General features: G+C 37.6%; 1 protein-coding gene across 1 annotated transcript in view; it reads right to left on the bottom strand.

Annotated features, from left to right (window-relative positions):
* LOC150076091 (cationic amino acid transporter 2-like) overlaps positions 1–12077 on the bottom strand; it is a 153669-nt gene extending 141592 nt beyond the window's left edge. The window contains exon 1 of the mRNA XM_090387257.1: positions 12017–12077. The gene's annotated coding sequence lies outside the window, so the exon portion shown is untranslated. The remainder of the gene's footprint in view (positions 1–12016) is intronic.
* Between the last annotated feature and the right edge of the window lie 1943 nt (positions 12078–14020).

Below are 14020 nucleotides of genomic sequence, written 5' to 3' on the forward strand. Positions count from 1 at the left end.
CAATCCTCAAATTTATTCCAACTACCCACTTCCAAACTAAGCAGAGGTTACACAGTCAATTACTCTGTGGCTAAATGCAAATTTTTGCACATCTATTCTCAAACCATCTTTCAATTTAAATTTGTACCTCTAAATTCTTGTATATTTTGTCAGAGAAAATGTAAAGATGCCATCAGTGTACCTTAGTTTAGTTTACTTAACTTTTAAAAGCCATAAATACTTTAACTAGGTCACTATACAGATGCCAAATTTTAAATTTCTATGATTTACAAAATTCCAAATCTTTTTTGATACGAGTACCCTTTAGTACCTCTAGTTAATCTCACTGCTCTTCTCTACACCCTTTCTAACAAATTCTACATCCTCTATAACATGAGGTATTCAAAACTGTATGCAGTGCTCAAAATGTGGCTTAACCATTGTTTCATACAATGGGATAATCACCTCTTTGTCCCTTCTCACTAAGTTCCTGTATATTATTGACAGAACCCCATGGCTCCCCTAACAGCCTGTCTGCACTATTCAGAGAACTTCCATGTCAGACTATACAATTACCAACTACCTTGAGTTTAGTGCTCCCCAAATAATGTTATTCTATAATCACTGCTATCCAAATGTGATACTTTGCATTTATCAATGTTAAACCTCAAATACAATTTTTCAGTCCATCCACTTACCTTCTCTGGATCTTCCTGAAGTAGAATAGTAGTAGTGGCGGCATGTGATGCAAGAAAGCATGTGTATGAGCTTATGCAGCATCAGCCAAAAAAAAAAAAAAAAAATTTTACCATTCCCTCCAAATGCCTGTCCAGTTCCTCCTTAAATTTATTCAACCTATTAACTTCCACAACGACAGATGGAAGTTTGTTCCAGCAATTAACCACCCACTGGCTAAAGGCAAATTTCCGCACATCTATTCTACATCTGTCTTTTCTTAATTTGAATTTATGCCCCCTTAGGTTCGTAATCTGAACAAGTGGAAGGATCCCATCAGAATTCAGCGTGCTCAACCCATTCAAGGCCTTATATACCTCAAAATACTTTGTTTAATGTTATTAACCATGTTGTACAACTTTGTATCATTGGCAAACTTAGACATTTATGTGGGGTGCTTGAGTAACATTACTTATTGTACATTTGAACAAAACACTATATATAAATTTAAATTATTGGGCAAGGTCCTTTCCATTATTATAAAAAAACTGAAATTAAAATGACAATTAAAATATAGTGCTCTAGCTTGTTTTTTAAAATGAGTAATGGATATAACATATATAACCAGAATGCGAAAATTAGTAGTAGAGTATAATAACAATCATTAACTTTGTTTACTTTACTGTCAGTACCTTTCTCCAAAATACTTATATGAATATACAAGATCCTTTTTTACTATTGTTAAACAAAAAAAAATGTGAGTAAATTTCAAAGAGTGGTAGAACACCTATTAAATGATAATTACAGATATTTTACATTGTGAACAATATTGATCATATAGGATATCATTTCTTTAAAGCCAATAAAAGGAATAAATTTAATATTACTGTTTACCAAACTTTTACTGAATGTTTGGTTCCTTATTGTTTGTTTGGTATTTACCAAACAAACAAGATTTCACATTCATTTTGGATACTCAAACCATTATATCTATGCAGCGCTTCAAAAATACATGCAAAAAATTCTGGAATATATTCTGGTGTCAAATATAAGAAAAAAGTCACATAAGGTGTGTCTAATTATGGAGCTATTGCTGTTTTGAATTGAAATGGATCACTATGCACTTTTAACAGTAAAAAATAACAAAAAAAAAAATAAAAATAAATAAATAAATAGAGAAATATCTAGTATGAACAAACATTTTACTAAGTATGTGTCTGATAAGTCTTAATTTTTTTCCTTATTGTTTACCATTAACCATGGCCTTTTTTTTTTTTTTTTTTAATGAAAACAACCACAGATCTACAACAATTTGACATGGGTCTTCCTTGCAACCTGTCTACAATACTTGTGTGACCGCATCTTAACTCCCAAGTCCCTTTCTTCCACTACCAGCTTTAGTTAAACTCCACCAAGTGTACAAGTTATTTTGAGGTTGTTGTTCCCCAGGTGTAAAAACCTTGCACTTTGCTGAATTAAACCATAGTTGCCACTTTTCTGACTGTACCTGAAGTCTATCTAAGTCACTCTGAAGAAGCTCTGCTTGGTGGTGATCATTAACCACTCTACCAATCTTTACATCATCTACAAATTTAGACATCACACCCTCTATCCCTTCATCAATGTCATTTAAGAAAATCAAAAACAGCAGTAGTCCCAATACTGATCCTTGAGGAACCCTACTTCTTACATTAATCCAATCTGAAGAATAATCATTTATCACAACCCTCTGCCTCCTAGCCTGAAGCCATCCTGCTATCCATCTAAGAATTTTCCCTGTGATTCATACCTGTTCCAGCTTATAAAGTAACCACTCATGTGAGACTGAGTCGAATGCTTTGCTGAAATCATAATGATGTTAATATTGTTCCCTAAATCCAGCTCACGAGTGACCCTGTCAAAATAGCTAATCAGATTTGTTAAAAATGATTTTCCCTTTACAAAACCATGCTGTGTATTCTTCAGAATTCCATTTCTATCTAAACGATCCTGAATTCCACCCTTGATCATTGCCCCCATGATTTTTCCTACTACTGAAATTAGACTGAGCAGTCAGTCATTTCCCACTACACTCTTAGAACTGCCTTTATGTATTGGCAATACATTGACACTTTTCCAATCCATCAGAATCTCTCCTGAGTCCAGTGATGCTCTCATAATTAGCCTTAATGGTTCAATGCACTCACTTGCTGCCTCCCTTAAAATTATTGGGTATATCCCATCAACCGCAGGAGTCTTATTCACCTGTAGGCTCAAAAGCTTTTTTATTATTAAATAAGCATGTGAAATTTCAATATCATTAATTGCATATTTTTCAACTTCACTCCCATAATTTCTCCTTGACAAAGGATTTTTCTTCTGCAAATATCAATGCAAAGCAACTGTTGAGTTCATCTGCAACATCAGCCGAGGTATCCCATGTCCATTACATAAGGGTCCAATCTGATTTGTCCTTCTAAATTTATTATAACATGCAGGATCTTTCCCAGCAGAGATAAGAAGATGACTATCATGCTGTATAAGGCAATGATTAGGCCACACTCGAGTACTGCATACAGGTCTGGAACTGTTGGAATGGGTGCAGAGAAGCGCATTCAGATTAGTCAGAGGGCAAAAAAGATAACCTTAACAAGAAAGACTTCAGTTCTGTAAATTGCAGCATCTGGAAACCATACACCTGTGAAAAGACCTGATTGAAGTGATTAAGACTGAATGAATTGAGTAGACAACATGCTGATGGCATCTTGGCTGTTTCTCAGATGTCACACACACACACACACACACACACACACACACACACACACACACACACACACACACACACACACACACACACACACACACACACACACACACACAACATTAAATTCAAATTGAAAATGGATGATTGTGGAAGTGCAAAAATTTTCTTTCAGTCAGTGATCAAATGATTGTGGAATACACTTCCCTTTGGTGTTGTGGAGGTGGGTTGTTTGAATAAATATAAGGATTAGGAAAAATTATAATGGGCAAGTAATATGGGTATGCTTTTTTTTTTTTTTTGCTGACAGTGTATAAGCTTGCTTTCATGCAGTAAAAGGCCAGTACTAATACTACATTCCACTTTCTTAAAGTAATGTAATCTTGTATAACTATTAACTATGCTACCTTAGGTTTGTTATACTACCTTAGGTTATTGTTAGTATTATAACAACATACCACTATGATTAATTAATTGTGTAATTGTTAGGTTCTGTTACATTACATTGTTTCAATGGTACCTCACTGTCACCCATTTAATACTCTTTGTTAACCCTTGGAGACTGGAGGAATTCTTAAAGGGCTTTTCAGTTGTGGTTGTAGTTAGCTGATCCCAGATAGAGGGAGCAGGGTTCCCCCTGAAAGTTGTATTAAGTTTTTCAGCCCACAAAACATGTAAATTGGCCCACACAAACACTTTTGTACAAACATAATACACAGTGCAATACGATCATAGATGAGGCATTAGTCATCCTAAGCATGCCACTTAGTCGCATGCAGAAAAGGTTCCTGCATTAATACCACACACATTTTTATTATTATCTACATATCATTTATTAGCTACACACACACACTCTAGGATAGCAACATAGGCTCAGAGGAGTTTACAAGAACATTGATATATTTAGCAGTGGTGTGGGCTAAAACCAGTCAATCGTAATGTTCTATAAAAATAACAACAACCTGCCTCACATATATTTCAGTAATAAAATAATTGATAAAAAAAAAATGGACAAACTAAACTTGTACAATTTCATATAATGAAATTTACTAAAATTAGATAATTATTTTAAGCCCTTCACTGATTGTGTAATGTCAGGTGGGAGAAATAAAATATTGCATTATAGGTGGGAGGGATGATTGCACAAAACTTGTGTATCAGATTTTTTCAAAAATAACATGATGATATACTTTGTTACAAAATATGCTAAACAGGAAAGACAATTTTTATCTTCGGGTAGGTGAAGATTAACAAAGTGATGGAGTGTTAAAAAATTTGTATCAGTACAAGCTATAGGATGCAAGAATGCTAGGCTTTTGCTGTACCAACAAAAAGAAAAAACATATCCTTCATTGTTGGGATATCAGACACGTGGTGTCACACAGATATAAGGAATGCAGAACTGGAATTTGGGGAGTACATCTACAGAAAGGATAGACAGGATAGGAAGGTAGGAGGGGGTTATGCTATTAGTTAAGAAACATAAAATCCAAAGAAATGAAGCCAGTCGACATCGCTGGACAGTGCAGTGTCGAGTCAGTTTGGTGTGACATAAGCATTGGGAGATCAAAATTGAGAGTAGGAGTGTGCTATAGGCCTAATGACTCTGATGAGTATAATAAGAAAACGTACAGGGAAATAGAGTGAGCCAGGAAATCAGAGTCTTATAATGGGGGATTTTAATTTCCCAGATATTGACTGGAATTTGTGGGTTGGTCACTCACACACTAGCAAGACTTTTGTGGATTTATTGGATGATTGTTTTTTACATCAGCATGTTTGGGAGGCAACTAGAGGGAGCAATATTCTTGATTTTATTATCGGTAGTGATTCTTCATGCATTAAGAATCTGCAGATAAAGGAACCACTATGTGGCAGTGATCAGTGTGCTGAAGTGGGATTTACTCGGAGGTAACTACCATCAGGGATAAAGGGAAGGGTTATTGCTTTCGTAAAGACGACTACGATGGTCTGAGACAGTATTTAAATTCTATACAGTGGGACCAACTGATGATGTTACCAACAGCAAATTCAAAATGGGAAGCATTCAAAGAACTTATCTTGGAAGCTACTAGGCTCTACATACCAACTAAGAAATATTGTTCAAGGTTTAGGCCTAAATGCATGTCAGATGAACTAATGAGACACATGGCAGAGAAGAAAAATGCATGGGATACATATAAATTAACATGTGACAAAGAAGCCTATGATAGATATAAGCTGGTCTGTAACCAAGTCATAAAGGAGGTTAGGCAGGCAAAGGCAGATTATGAGAAATCACTGGCAAAGGATGCAAAGAAAAACAGCAAAGAGTTCTTTATTTATGTAAACTCTAGAAGGAAGGGGATAATTCAGAATGGTCCACTTGATATCAATGGTTCAACTGTTGATGATCCTGCTCAGGTAGCTAACAAACTAAATGAATATTTTGCATCAACAATCACACATGAGGAGTTATTCAGCGTGGATTAATGCCAGAGGTGTATTCAACTCTGGCAGTAAGCTAGATAATCTTGTAATAACTGAGAGTAAAGTGGAGGAGAAATTGTTGAAGATAAACACATGAAAGGCACCTGGGGTAGTAGTAGTAGTAGTAGGAGTGGCATTTGATGCAAGAAAGCAAGTGTATGAGCTTATGCAACATCAGGCCAAAAAAAAAAAAAAAAACACACCATTCCCTCCAAATGCCTGTCCAGTTCCTCCTTAAATTTATTCAACCTATCAACTTCCACAACAACAGATGGAAGTTTGTTCCAGCAATTAACCACCCGCTGGCTAAAGGCAAATTTCCGCACATCTAATCTACATCTGTCTTTTCTTAATTTGAATTTATGACCCCTTAGGTTCGTAATCTGAACAAGTGAAAGGATCCCATCAGAATTCAGCGTGCTCAACCCATTCAAAGCCTTATAGACCTCAAATCACATCACCGCGCAGGTGCCTAGTCTCCAACCACTGCAATTTGCAGAACTTAAGCCTCTCTTGGTAAGAGGATCCCTTCATTCTCCTCACCAATCTTGTTGCCCTTCTCTGTACATGCTCAAGTAAATCTACATCCTTCCTAAAATGAGGCCTCCAGACCTGTATGCAGTACTCAAGGCGTGCCTGACCATTGCCTTATACAGAGGAATAATCACCTCCTTTTCCCTGCTAGCAAAATTCCTATATATCATTGACAAAACCCCATGACCTGCCCTGGCAGCCTGTCTGCATTGCTCAGAAAACTTCATATCTGACTGCACAATTACTCCCAGATCTTTTTCATTTTCTACCACCTTAAGTGTAGTACCACACAGTTTGTACGTTTCTCTGGGGTTACTTCTACCCATATGCAGTACTTTGCATTTGTCAAGGTTAAACTTCAGTTGCCACTTCTTAGCCCATCTGCCCAAATTATCTAGATCCTGTTGCAGCAGCACACTGCCATTACTGTCATTAACAACCCTGTAAGCAAACCCTTAGCCATAATTATGACAGCTTCCTTGGACTCACGGAAGGTACCATAGACTGGAGATGTGCAAATGTGACCCCAATTCACAAAGGAGGATCAAAGGCTGATACAAGTAATTATAGACCTGTGAGTTTACGTCTGTTCCAGGAAAATTAATGGAGGCACTGGTTAAAGAAGCACTGCAGGATCATCTAGACAAGACTTCAGTTATAGTAACCAATTTGATTGGATACTATGATGCAGTCACAAAAGAGCTGGATGCAAGGAACAAATGTGATAATATATACTTGGATTTTAGAAAGGCTTTTGATACTGTTGCACATGGAAGACTGCTGCACAAATTGGAGCAGTGTGGCACTGGAGGCAAATTGCTGCTATGGATAAAAGGGTGGTTGAGGGGGAGAAGACAGAGTGGTAATCAATGGACACTGCTCATCATGGACTAATGTTATTAGTGGAGTCCCACAGAGTTCAGTGTTAGGTCCATTATTGTTTTTTGTATTTATAAATGATATTGATGATGGTACATCAAGCTTAATGTCCAAGTTTGCAGACGATACGAAGGTTGACAGGGTTGTTAAGGACACTAATGACAGTACGCTGCTGCAACAGGATCTAGAAAAGTTGAGCAGATGGGCTGAGAGGTGGCAAATGAAGTTTAACCTTGACAAATGTAAAGTACTACATATGGGAAGCAGCAACCCCAGAGCAACGTATCAACTCTGTGGTACTACACTGACAGTAGTAGAGAATGAAAAGGACCTGGGGGTAATTGTGCAGGCAGATATGAATTTCTCTGAGCAGTGCAGATGGGCTGCAAGAGTAGCTCATGGTGTCTTGTCAATGATATACAGGAATTTTTCTAGCAGGGATAAGGAGGTGATTATTCCCTTTTATAAGGCAATGGTCAGGCCACACCTTGAGTACTGTATACAGGTCTGGAGGCCTAATTTCAAGAAGGATGTAGAGCTGGTGGAACGAGTACAGAGAAGGGCAACAAGATTAGTGAATGGAACAAAGGGGTGCTCTTACGAAGAAAGGCTTAAGTTTTGCAAATTACAGTGTCTGGAGACTAGGCACTGGCGAGGTGATCTGATAGATCACCTCGCCAGTGTGTAAAGCCTTGAATGGTTTGAGCATGCTCAATGCTGATGGGATTCTTCCTCTTGCTCAGAATAATCACCTGAGAGGGCATAAATTCAAATTGAGGAAAGACAGATGTAGGATAGATGTGCGGAAATTTGCCTTTAGCCAGCGGGTAGTTGGTTGGTGGAACAGACTTCCATCCCTTGTTCTGGAAGTTGATGGGCTAAATAAATTTAAGACTCAGCTGGACAGGTATTTCGAACGAACAGATTGGTGAAGTGGAAGGTTTTTTTTTTTTTTTTGGCTGATGCTGCATAAGCTTGCTTTCTTGCATCATATGCCTCTACTAATGCTAATGCAACCTTGCCATTGAATTGTATAACAGAAATATAACCACCTTCTCCCTCCCTGGATACAGAACATGGCAAATTACTGATAACATTTCTAATATTAGTAGCAAGTGATGCAAGGAAAAAACACCTCCCATATCACCTATCTGTCCCCTCTATTAATTTGTCCAATTTTTACTTAAATTCATTCAAAGTGACCACTTACAACACTAGTTGGAAGTTTGTTCCAACAATCAACCGCCCTCTGGCTGAAAGCAAAATTTCTGCACTTCTATTCTGCAACCATTCTTCCTCAGTTTAAATTTATGGCCCAAGAGTACAGACTGCCATCAACATTTGGCTTACTCAATCCAATTGGCCTTAAACAAATCAATCTCTTCACAGATGCCCAGTTTCCATATGCTGCAATTTGCAAAACTCAAATATTTCATTGTAAGAGTACCCTGTTACTCCGCTCACTAATCTTGTTGCTCTTCTCTGCTCCCATTCCAATAGATCCCCATTCTTCCTAAAATTATGCTACCAGATCTGTATGTAATACTCAAGGAGGTGTGGCCAAACTACTGTCCTATAAAACAGGATAATCACCACCTTATCCCTTGTGGCAAAATCCCATGAGCTGTCCTAGCAGCCAATCTACACTGCACAGAGGCTATCACATCAGACTGAACAATTACTCCCAGTTCTTATTTTTTGTTTGTTTCTGTAGCTGACTGGTCAGGAGCAGGGTACAGTAGCACACACTCTTCGAGTAGACCATGGTTCAAGCCCCTGACTGCTAAATACAGTCAATCTGGCAATCTGCACTGGACTAGCGTGGCAGATTATGGTCCATTTCCCTCAACATGAATTGTTGAGGAGGCTTCCATCCTGTAGTGGATTGATAATGGCTGCAGTTTACCTTTACCTTGGATATAGTACCGAGCAGTTTGTATGTTATTCTGGGATTACATGCAGTACCTTATATATGTTAAGGTTAACCTTCAATTGCCACTTCTCAGATCATAATTTTTCTAGATCTTGTTGCAATGGCATATTCTGATTACTGTCATTAAACACTCTGCCAACCTTTGTATCTACAAACTCAGCCATTAAGCATGATATGCTCTCAACAGTATCATATACACGACAGCTAAAACTACTTTTACAAATTACAACGGTACGCATATACTCTTGTATGTAATATATTGAGGTTACCGATATCTTATGGTTACCGATATTGGATGTAAAGAAAAACAGCAAAGAGTTCTTTATTTATGTAAACTCTAGAAGGAAGGGAATGAATCAGATTGATCCACTTAGTATCAATGGTTCAACTGTTGATGATCCCGCTCAGGAAGCTAACAAACTAAATAAGTATTTTGCATCTACATTCACACATGGGAGGGGAATGCCAGAGGTGAATTAACCTATGGCAGTGAGCTAGATGATTTTGTAATAACTGAGAACAAAGTGGAGAAGAAATTGTTGAAGATAAACATAAGAAAGGCACCTGGGGTGGATGGGATCTATCCCCAGTTATATTAAAGGAGGCAGCATAGGAAGTAAGCAAACCCTTAGCCATAAATATGAGAGCTTCCTTGGACTCAAGGGAGGTAATCAAGAACTGGAGATGTGCAAATGTGACCCCAATTCACAAAGGAGGATCAAAGGGCGACAAGTAATTACAGACCTGTTAGTTTAACTTCTGTTCAAGGAAAATTAATGGAGGCACTGGTTAAAGAAGCACTGCAGGATCATCTAGACAAGACTTCAGTTATAGCTCGGACACAGCATGGTTTTGTTAAAGGGAAGTCTTGCCTGACCAATTTGATTGGATACTATGAGCCGACTGGGCTAGCCGGGTGGGTAAAGTGCCTGCCTGGCAACCCAAAAGGTGTAGGTTAGATTCCCGCCTCGGGCTTGGATCAAAGTACTGCAAAAACTTTGGGAGGTGCATTATGGCCACAGAAGCCTATGCGCCAACAACTACCAAAAAAAAAAATACTATGATGTAGTCACAAAAGAGCTGGATGCAGGGAATAACTTATTATATTATATACTTGGTCTTAGAAAGGCTTTTGTACTGTTGCACATGGAAGACTCCTGCACAAATTGGAGCAGTGTGGCATTAGAGGCAAATTGCTGCTATGGATAAAGAGATGGTTGAGTGGGAGAAGACAGAGTGGTAATCACTGGATACTGCTCTTCGTGGACTAATGTTATTAGTGGAGTCCCCCAGAGTTCAGTGTTGGTTCCATTGTTGTTTTTTGTATTTATTAATGATATTGATGATGGTATGTCAGGTTTAATGTCCAAGTTTGCAGACGATATGAAGGTCAGCAGGGTTGTTAATGACACTAATAACAGTACGCTGCTGCAACATGATCTAGAAAAGTTGAGCAGATGGGCTGAAAGGTGGCAACTGAAGTTTAACATTGACAAATATAAAGTACTGCATATGGGAAGCAGTAGAATGAAAAGGACCTGGGGGTAATTGTGCAGTCAGATATGAAGTTTTCTGAACAGTGCAGACGATCTGCAAGAGCAGCTCATGGTGTCTTGTCAATGATATATAGGAATTTTTCTAGCAGGGATAAGGAGGTGATTATCCCCTTGTATAAGACAATGGTCAGGCCACACCTTGAGTACTGTATACAGATGTGGAGGCCTCATTTTAAGAAGGATGTAGAGCTGTTGGAATGAGTACAAAGAAGGGCAAAAAGATTAGTGAATGGAACAAAGGGTTGCTCTTATGAAGAATGGCTTAAGTTTTGCAAATTACAGTGTCTGGAGACTAGGCACTTGCGAGGTGATCCGACTGAGGTGTATAAAGCCTTGAGCATGCTCAATGCTGATGGGATTCTTCCTCTTGCTCAGAAAAACACCTGAGAGTGCATAAATTGAAATTGAGGAAAGACAGTTGTAGGATAGATGTGTGGAAGTTTGCCTTTAGCCAGCAGGTGGTTGATTGCTGGAACAAATTTCCATCTGTAGTTGTAGAAGTTAATCAGATTCAAGATCAGAAGTTGATCAGAAACAGAGTCAAGGCAGAACTAAACAAACGATTGGAGCGAGTGGTTGGGTGAAATGAGAAGGGTTTTTTTTTTGGCTGATGCTATATAAACTTGCTTTCTTGCATAATATGCCTTTACTAATGCTAAAAAGCTAATGCTTACACGATTAAAATGTCTTGTATTATCCTGATTAAAAATACGTGTAATATTATAATTAATATCCGATAATAGTTCCCTAAACAACAAATAAATCTGTAATGAATATCAGACGTCCAATAATTCCAAAATTTAATACATTAGCTGTTGAAAACTTTGAAAATAAATAAAATACTCATATGGAGTTGAGCTAAAAAATAAATAACAGTAGGTAGCAATAAAACCTTTATCTTAGCCGCACTGTGAGCATTTGGATTTTGTCCCCCTCATTCTGTGCAAACAGTCAATTCTTTTTTTTTTTTTTTTGTTTTTTTTCGGAAAAATAGGCTTCACAAATATTCAGCAGTAAACCAAAGAGAACCTGTTTAATTTTTTTTTTTTATTATAAACTACTAACGAATGAATGAAAGATACACTCATTCTGTATTTCACCTAAACCAAGACATTCAACAAAGATTTTGTAAGCGGCGGTAATGTGATTTCCACAGTGAAATCAAAACTTAATTCAAGTGCAAGAAGAAATAAAATTTAGTGTTATGCACCAAAAAGTAACTTGAATATTAGGGATGAAATACCTACTTACATTTAATGTATCTGTTTCAAGGGAATTTTACTTTGCGCAGCCGAAATACTCCAGCGATATCATTAAACACGCATGGCACAGCTGATCAAGAAAAAGTCACCACCTTTCAACTTCCTGTTTGTACACTAGCGTCGGGCAAACATACAGCTAGCAATGACAGACAATCACGTGAGTTATTCCCTCACTTCTGATACACATGAATAAAAAAAAAAAAAAGCTGAACTGCTTGCCTACCGATGACAGTTGCCATTCCGTTAGGTCTTATCACTTCATTTTTGTCTTTGTATCAATCTAGTGGATATTATCATAACATCCTGGTGACGTATACTGTATGTTGCAATGACAAAAAAAAGTTTTCGAGAGTACATATATGAATACTCGACTAGGTAGAAACCAATAACCTAGTGGTGCGGTTTCCAAACTTTCATACCTTGAAATTTTGGAAGAGAGGGACGTGAAATCATTTCACGTCCATAACGAATATGGAACGAATTATATCAGGCTGTTGGATAATTGGATAAGAAGACAAACACATGGATTAGCAGCAAACTCAAGTAAAGGACATTCTTATTAAAACTAAACAACTGAAATAGATTTGAGCAGGACACATAGCTCGAAGACATGAAGACAGACAGACTAAGAAAATAACAAAATGGTACCCGAGAGGAGCTAAAAGGAAACTTTGATATAATTTGAATATTAGGGATGAAATGCCTACTTACATTTAATATATCTGTTTCAAGGGAATTTTACTTTTCGCAGCTTAAATGCTTCAGCGATATCATTAAACGCGCATGGCACAGCTGATCAAGCAAAAGACAACAACGGAGGTGGGCAGATGAAATTCGAGAATTCGTGGGCAGTAAATGGATGGCCATTGCACAAAACAGAAGGAAATGGAAAGTTGTTGGAGAGACCTTCATCCTGCAGTGGATTGAAAATGGCTGATGATACATACTTTTATAAATATACTTTTAAATATATACTTCAATAGAGTCCATATTTTGTTTTAAAAAGTGCTTCATGCAAACAACACATGCTCCATACAAAAAAATCATGATATCCAGGAGAGACACCCACACACTTTGAGGAACTCTGGTCTAGTGGAGTTACCGATGTAATGGCAATGTGGCAGAAAGGACGGATGTCTATATGTAATATTTAAAAATGAAAAACATGAGGATGGTTCAAAAAGTATTGCAATTAAGGTGTAAAAACAAAAGATACTAATTTCAATTATCATGAAGCTGAAATGATTATATCATTTCAGCTTAATGATATAATAAAGTGATATCATCTGTTCCCAAGAAGGTTACATTTAAGATTTCTGGACAGTTTATGGGATAAATCTAAGCTGTAGGGTGGGTCGTTTTGTTCATGGGAACATTCATGGGGAGGAGATTAATTTCCTTAAAAAGAATTTTATATTATTTAATTGTACTGTCATTTAGCATTAGCATTTAGCATTAGTTGAGGCATATGATGCAAGAAAGCAAGCTTATACAGCATCAGCCAAGAAAAAAAATAATAATAAAAATATAAAACCCTTCTCATTTCGCCCATCCAGTCACTCCAAAAGTTTGTCTAGTTAAGCCTTAAATTTATTTAAGCCATCAACTTCCACAGCAATATGAAAGCCTATTCCAGCAATCAACTACCCGCTAGCTAAAGGCAAACTTCTGCACACCCATTCTACAACTCTTTCCTGAATTTGAATCTAAGCCCCCTCAGGTTCTTAGTCTGAGCAAGCAGAAATATCTTGATAGCACTGAGCATGCTCAAACCATTCAAGGCCTTATACACCTCAATCAGATCACCTCACAGATGACTAGTCTCCATATGCTGCAACTTGCAGAACTTAAGCCTTCCTTCATAACAGTATCCTTTGTTCCACTCACCAGTCTTGTTGCCCTTCTCTATACTGATTCTAGCAACTCTACATCCTTCCTAAAATGAGGCTTCCAGATCTGTACGCAGTACTCAAGGAGTGGCCTGACCGCTGCC

Source organism: Mastigoproctus giganteus, chromosome 13 (genome assembly GCF_048544385.1).
Source record: "Mastigoproctus giganteus isolate SK-2022 chromosome 13, ASM4854438v1, whole genome shotgun sequence".
Taxonomy (NCBI): Eukaryota; Metazoa; Arthropoda; class Arachnida; order Uropygi; family Thelyphonidae; genus Mastigoproctus; species Mastigoproctus giganteus.